The 7,404-nt window shown below is 33.8% G+C and overlaps 1 long non-coding RNA gene across 1 annotated transcript; it reads right to left on the bottom strand.

The window, feature by feature from the left end:
- Nucleotides 1-233: 233 nt before the first annotated feature.
- On the bottom strand, nt 234-3,986 carry LOC121366950. The gene is made up of 3 exons (XR_005957271.1): nt 3,590-3,986; nt 1,614-1,664; nt 234-314 (listed from the first exon to the last, which is right to left on the bottom strand). It is a non-coding gene; the product is annotated as an uncharacterized LOC121366950 (long non-coding RNA).
- Between the last annotated feature and the right edge of the window lie 3,418 nt (nt 3,987-7,404).

Below are 7,404 nucleotides of genomic sequence, written 5' to 3'. Positions count from 1 at the left end.
ATAAAAGATCCCTTGCTGCTAATCGGAAGAGTAGCCCATGTAGTGGCGACAGCAGGGCTTCCTCTCAAAATCTGTGTGGTCCGTAACCATATGTCTGACGCCATATAACCGTAAATAAAATGTGTTGAGTGCGTCATTAAATAAAACATTTCTTTCACTAATATATCTGAACAGTATACGCAAACAAATATTTTATAAATAATATATATATTTATTTCCAACTGTTAGATTGGGATTCTCTCACATCCATTTTCCTCAGTTATGTCCTGTTCAGTGTCATCTTGATATATGTCATCCAACATTCAGATGGGATTCTGAAAAACAAATGTAGTCTGGATAGATCTGCTATGTAATTAGCTATTGTTTATTATTAATGTAAACATTTAGTTCTTTCTGTTAGTTTTAAAAAGACTACCCTAGAGAATCATAGCCTAGCTACCAAATTTCAGGTGTGGGGAATCAAAACTTCAAGAGAAAACAAAACTAATTTTCAGTTAAATTTTCAAGTTTACTTTTTTACCTGGTATCAGTCAAATCTCAAGGATAAAACAGACTTTGAAATATTCAATGATTACCTTTAATTTTAATTATGAAGAAATAAAAAAAAATAAAATACATGATATATATTTGAGTCTAAAGAATCTGTACCAAATTTCAGGCCTATAAAATATAAACTATTACGAAAAGATAAAGGGTGTTGGGACTGGGAGGGAAATAATGAAATTAAAAAAAAAAAACATGCATTTATCTACATGTATTAGTTTGTACATGTCTACTACAATGTACATCATAGAACTGCATGCAACTCATTTCCAGCTATAGGGGTAAAGCGCTCGATTGATGCACAGTTGACCCATGATCGATCCCTGTCGATGGGCCCTTAGGGCTTTTCTTGTTCCAGCCAGTGCACCACGACTGGTATATATCGAAGGCTGTGGTATGTGCTATCCAGTCTGTGGGGATAGTGCATATAAAAGATCCCTTGCTACTAATGGAAAATTGTAGCAGGTTTCTTCTCGCTTAATTAATGATTAATTAATCATCGGCTATTGGATGTCAAAAAAACATTTGGTAATTCTGACTCGTAGTCAAGCTGCTACAGCTTTTCTAATGCAGCAAGGGGTCTGTTATATGCACTTTACCACAGACAGTAAAGCACATACCACAGTCTTTTGTCCAGTTGTGGTGCACTGGTTAGAACGAGAAAAAGCCCTGCATGCTTGTCAGTGACCATACATGTGATGTCAGATGCTGTTCAAATGTAAACTGGAAGTTACTTTTTTTATTATTAAAATGTTTAATTCAAGATGCTCACTCAAGAATATGGGCGGACAAGGAAGAATTGAAAAAAAAAAAAAAAAATTCTAATGTTAAGGAAAGTGTAAAAAGTTATTATCCTGAATAGATGTTTTAAAAATTACCAAACTAACTGTCATGCAGAGATTGCATTTCCTACTAACCTGATAACACATGTTAAAGTTAATTTCCAAGTGATCTGGTATAATCAAACATTTTTGAATAATTATGTATAATGGCTTGTGACATTGAAAGACCACCTCTTATGCATCAAGTCATGCATCTTAAAACAAAATTATTGTTTGCTAAATACATACCAGTCACAAATATTTCCATAATATGATGACCAGAATGCGCTGACGATTTTTCTGAAGAAAAAAAAATATATATATATATATATAACTTGTGTTTCTTGTAATCAAAGTAAATGTCCATTTCATCCTTATGCAAACCAATCCATCCCAAAGGTATGTCAATATCCTATCCAAGAATTTTTCTGTGTCAGTTTAAGAGTTTTATAGTTTCTTTTGAAACGTTTTGAAAAGAAATTAACTGGCATGGGGCGAAAAGGCTTGATATCACACCCCAGTCAAAGTAATATAAAATAATATAAATACAAAATGCAACCAAAGATGTGTTGTACATATTTGGGGGCATCCATACCGACAGTTGGGGGTGAAGTGAACAGAGTAAACAAGCAACACAAAATATAATGGTATAAATATTTCAAGGTAATTTTTTTTATTTTATATATATTATCTCAGCAAACAATAAGTATGCATCGATCGGCAATTGTTGCACGATTTCGTATGTATTTCATCTTGGTAAGTGCTATCCTGTTGTGGGATGGTGCATAGATAAAAATACATTGCTACTAATTAATTTTTAGCAGGTTCCCTTTCAAAAATTATGTCAAAATTACCTGTTTGACATCCAATAGCCAATGATTAATAAATCAATGTGCTCTAGTGGTGTCTTTAAACAAAAACAAACTTACTTTTTGTATAGACAATGAATCCATGACGTTTTGCCCCCAGTTGACCTGTTCGCCCCATGTACCAGTTCGCGCCCCCAACTATTTGTCAGTTCGCCCCCAAATCCCAATTATTTGTTACTTTTAAACAATTACTGTATTGTTTTCTTTAGAGGCATGTTAAACTGTGTGTGTGTGTGTTTCTTTTCTTAGAGGGGAGGGATTGTCGTCTTTCCACGATTTGGTTGGATCTTGAGTCAGTGCGGGCACATTTGACATAATCACCAGTTCAATTAATTAATACATATAAATCTTTATGGGTGTGAAACTGGTACCTTTGTGGGGGCGAACTGGTTAAGCATGCGAGGGTGAACTGACATCCGATTTGGGGGCGAAACGTCTGGTACCCTAAACAATTCAGGTTTATTGTAGCCCAAAGCAAATTTTACTTTCAAATAATTAATTTTGAATGTACAAAAAAAAATATGAATGCATGACATTGGGACCCCAAGCATGATCACCAGAAAGGATTATGAAATATACACATTATGTTTTATAAGCTTAAAAAAAAATCTATTAATAACTATCTCTAACCTTACATTAATTTCTAACAAATATTTAAAAAACAAACAATTTGGCGGGGGGTGGGGGGGGGGGGGGGGGGGAATAAGGAAGACTTGCCAAACAACCAATTACCTAAGCCAAAATAATTTTATTACCTAACATAATATTAGGGGAAGGGGCGAACCCTCTAATAGTTGGGGGTGAACTGACTGGGGGCGAACTGGTTTGGGGACGAAACATATGGTACCCCAACACAATATATATTACTAAATAAAATGAAAAAAATGACTGCTACTTGTGATACTTTAAATAAATTAAACCCATTAAAACTAAATTAATTTGTAAACAAAGACTGCTGACCTATCAGAGTACGTGAAACTGGTCATGTGATCTAAATCGCCCCAAAAAAGCAATACTATCGTTGTAAAAATCTGTACCCATCGGTGAAATAACCAAAAAATTCTGTAATAAATGCATCAATTTTGGGCATCTTAAAATATTTATTTTGCATTTAATGTATTATTTATGATGTCAACGTGATCTATGTGTATTTAAATTGCCCCCGAAAAATATGCCTTGATTGGCCATTTTGGAAATTTTCTGTGTCGTAACCCAATGTTGCATCATGTAGAACACGTTACATTCGTTCGATTGTCATCAAACATCACACAATATTAGAACAAATACAGTTAAAGATGTCAACTTATATATTAAAGGTGTCTAGAATAAGTAAGAAAATAGTAAAATCATGTTTACCTTTTTTTCCCTTCCAAACGTGACGAAAATAGTAGGACATCCGAAACTTGACCGAAGTTCTTCATTTTCCGCCATAGCCAAGTATTCGGTAATAAACTGTGATTGTTTCTGCTCAATCAAAATGATCTCAAATCTAATTCATAGTGCAAAATACACAATGTTTTGTCATTATTTATTATTAAATTTATTTTGGCAAACTGCAAATGGCGCGTTTTTTCCTGTTGTTATCTCTAAGCCAATCAAATCCCAGGTATGACTGTTCAGGAACCGACCAATCATATTATCGCTTTTAACCTTCGTTGGTCTTTTAAGACGACACAGTGCGTATGGCATCGCAATTTTTTTTTTCTATTATTTTTTTTTTAATACCAAAGCTCATATTTTTTTCTAGCGAATATAGATGAGGTTACCTAAAGGTTTTTTTTTTTTTTTTTTTTTTTTTTTTTTTTTTTGTGATGATCCCATCACGAAGAATTCGCCCCCCCCCCCCCCAAAAAAAAAAAAAAAAAAAAAAAAAAAGAAGAAATCTTGTCTATGGAGTGTAGTTTCTATAAATGGATTTGTGAGGACCAGGGATGGGAGTGATACATCAGGTTACTTTATTTTTCTTCCTTGTGATTTAACAAAAAAACTAACATTTTTATTATTATGTGTGTGAAAATTCAGATTAAAAAACCCAAAACAAAATCAATCTTAATAAATAATAGACCAAAAGTAATGATACCTGAAAGGAATTGGGGGGGGGGGGGGGGGGGGGGGGGGGGGGGGGGCACAATCTGTTATAGTAATATCAATTCATTTTAATTTGGTTTTTGTGCCTATTTTCACACAATCTGGTAAAAAAAAAAAAGTGGTGGTGGGTGGGTGTGAGACGTACATCATGAATACAGCATGGCTAGCTGGAACAACAGCACCGACAGCAACTGCCATGTATACATGTGTGTCTGTATTATTATAATAACAACAAATTAACAATAATTATGATTTTTTTAAAAACAATTTTTATTGACTTTATTTTTTTTAAATTATTTATTTTATTATTTAATTGAAATAATAATATAATTATATATATGAGATGTGAGTGGTAGCCTACCCTGTAATATTTCGTTTTTAGCCCCCCACCCCCTAAAATAAATCCATACTGTGATCGATAAACATTGTGATGGGGATCCCCCCCCCCCCCCCCCCCCCCATGAGCTACTTTTTACAGATCTTTATTATGACAGGTGTGTCGGGGTGGGGGAGTCTATTGAAAGTGAGGAGGTAGTATGGGATAATTACAAGATGATCCTGTTTTAATCATATATAACCATATGTATCATTATATCTTGTAATTATCCCATACTACCCCCTCACTTTCAATAGACTCCCCCACCCCAACATTTTATTTTATTATTTTTTTTTTTTTTTAAATTATCATAAATACTATCTAAATCTGCTACATGTATGTTTGGTTGTTTAGCCACTGTTCCCAATGAATTCGATAAATCCTGTGAGAAGTTATGGATTTTTAAAAAATAACCATGAAAATGTCTTGGACTTAGTTTTTTCCCCATTCATTTGGAACACATTATTTCCTTTGCAAAAGGACTATCTCCAAACTAATTGTTCACTTATATTTCACTTATAGAAACGAGCAAAAAATGTCTTAATTCCAGTTCACTTATACCACTGATAAACCACTTATAGGTGAAATATATGTGAAGTATCAGTGAAGTATCAGTTAACCATTTTTTTCACTTATACTTATACACACTGATACTTCACTTATACCAATATATAGGTAACTTATAAGTGGTGTATAAGTAAAGTATATTCCACTTATAAGTTTGTATAGGTTATTTCCGTAAGGGACTGGATGTAAAAAATTAAATGGATAATTAATTCTGACCCATAGTTTTCAGAGGAAGCTCTCTACATGTTTCAAAGCAGCAAGTCATCTTTTATATGATCTTTCCTTGGACAGGACAGAACATACCACTGCCTTTGATAGATATTCACTTATACAGCAGTATCTCTAAAATATCGGTGAATCACTTGTATTTCACTAATTATACTTCACTTATACAGTGTTTTTTGTAAAATATCGGTGAATCACTTATATTTCACTTATATTTCACCTATACTTCACTTATACAGCAGTTTCTGTTAAGTATTAGTGAATCGCTTATACTTCACTTATATTTCACCTATACTTCACTTATACAGCAGTTTCTGTTAAGTATTAGTGAATCGCTTATACTTCACTTATATTTCACCTATACTTCAATTACACAACAGTATTAGTGAATCGCTTATACTTCACTTATATTTCACCTATACTTCACTTATACAGCAGTTTCTGTTAAGTATTAGTGAATCACTTATACTTCACTTATATTTCACCTATACTTCACTTACACAACAGTTTCTGTTAAATATTGGTGAATCACTTATACCTCACTTATATTTCACTTATACAGCAGTTTCTGTTACACTTATACTTCACTTATAAGTCACTTATATATATCTAACACTTCTGTTAAATATAAGTGAATGACTTACACTTCACTTATATATATAGTTAACACTTCACCTATATGTCACATATACTTTGTATAAGTGATACCTCATTTGCATACAAAATCCTAATCGTTTACTTATAAGTCACTTATACTTGAAAAGTATTAACGACTTATACTTCACTTATAAGTGAAAAATATAAGTCATTTCGGTAAGGGTATGTGGCAACAGCGGGTTTCCTCTCAAAATCTGTGTGGTCCTTAACCATATGTCTGACGCCATATAACCTTAAATAAAAATGTGTTGAGTGCGTCATTAAATAAAACATTTCTTTCTTTCTTTTTACTCTTGAAAGTTATAAATTATGTTTTGTTTAATGACACCTCTTGAGCACACTGATTTACTAATTATCTGTCAAATGTTGGTAATTCTGATATATATATAGTCTTAGAATAATACATTACATTAATTATCTGTCAAATGTTGGTAATTCTGATATATAGTCTTAGAATAATACATTACATTTTTACATTACCAGCAAGCTAGGAATCTTTTGCACAGACAGTACAGCTCATACTATGATCTTTGACATTCCAGTCATAGGACACTGACTGAGATAGGGAAAACACCCCAATCAGAGAATGAGTCTACCAACTGATCTATAAATCCCACCTCCAACACTCTTCAGCTGTGCTATTCTAGTATAAATGTAAAACTGCTTGTTTTCAACTGTAACCGGCCTCGGTGGTGCAGTGGTTAAGCCATTGGACTACAGGCTGGTAGGTACAGGGTTCACAGCCCAGTACCGGCTCCAACCCAGAGTGAGTTCTTTAGGGCTCAGTGGGTAGGTGTAAGGCCATTACACCCTCTTCTCTCTCAGTAACCACTAACCAACTAACAACTAACCCACTGTCCTGAACAGACAGGACGAAAATAAGTTGAAGTGAAGTGAAGTGAAGTGAAGTGGGGACTTGATGTGAAAATGAAAATAGATTATTATGTAAAGAAAAATCTCAAAACTGTGATAACTTCTTGTAGTAAGATCAGATTACCTATTATTGGCTTTTCAGATGTTGTGGAGTTTTGGTTCCTCCGCCTGATGAAAAGCAGCACGAGCACGATGACAATAACAATTATCACCACACCTCCAGTCAGTCCTCCAGCAATACCACCTATTAAAGCAGCATTGCTAGGCTCTTCTTCTAAAAAAAGATATACTTCAGGGCTTTAGATTGCATTCAATTGTGCCCAAAATACATATGCCCAAATAATCACACTCAAATGAAGTACAAACATGCTGACCTCAAAAATTT

The sequence above is a fragment of the Gigantopelta aegis genome, unplaced genomic scaffold (genome assembly GCF_016097555.1).
Source record: "Gigantopelta aegis isolate Gae_Host unplaced genomic scaffold, Gae_host_genome ctg7868_pilon_pilon, whole genome shotgun sequence".
In the NCBI taxonomy this organism is placed as follows: domain Eukaryota; kingdom Metazoa; phylum Mollusca; class Gastropoda; order Neomphalida; family Peltospiridae; genus Gigantopelta; species Gigantopelta aegis.
The sequence above is the reverse complement of the archived record's forward strand: the minus strand, read 5'-3'. Positions and strand labels throughout refer to the sequence as shown.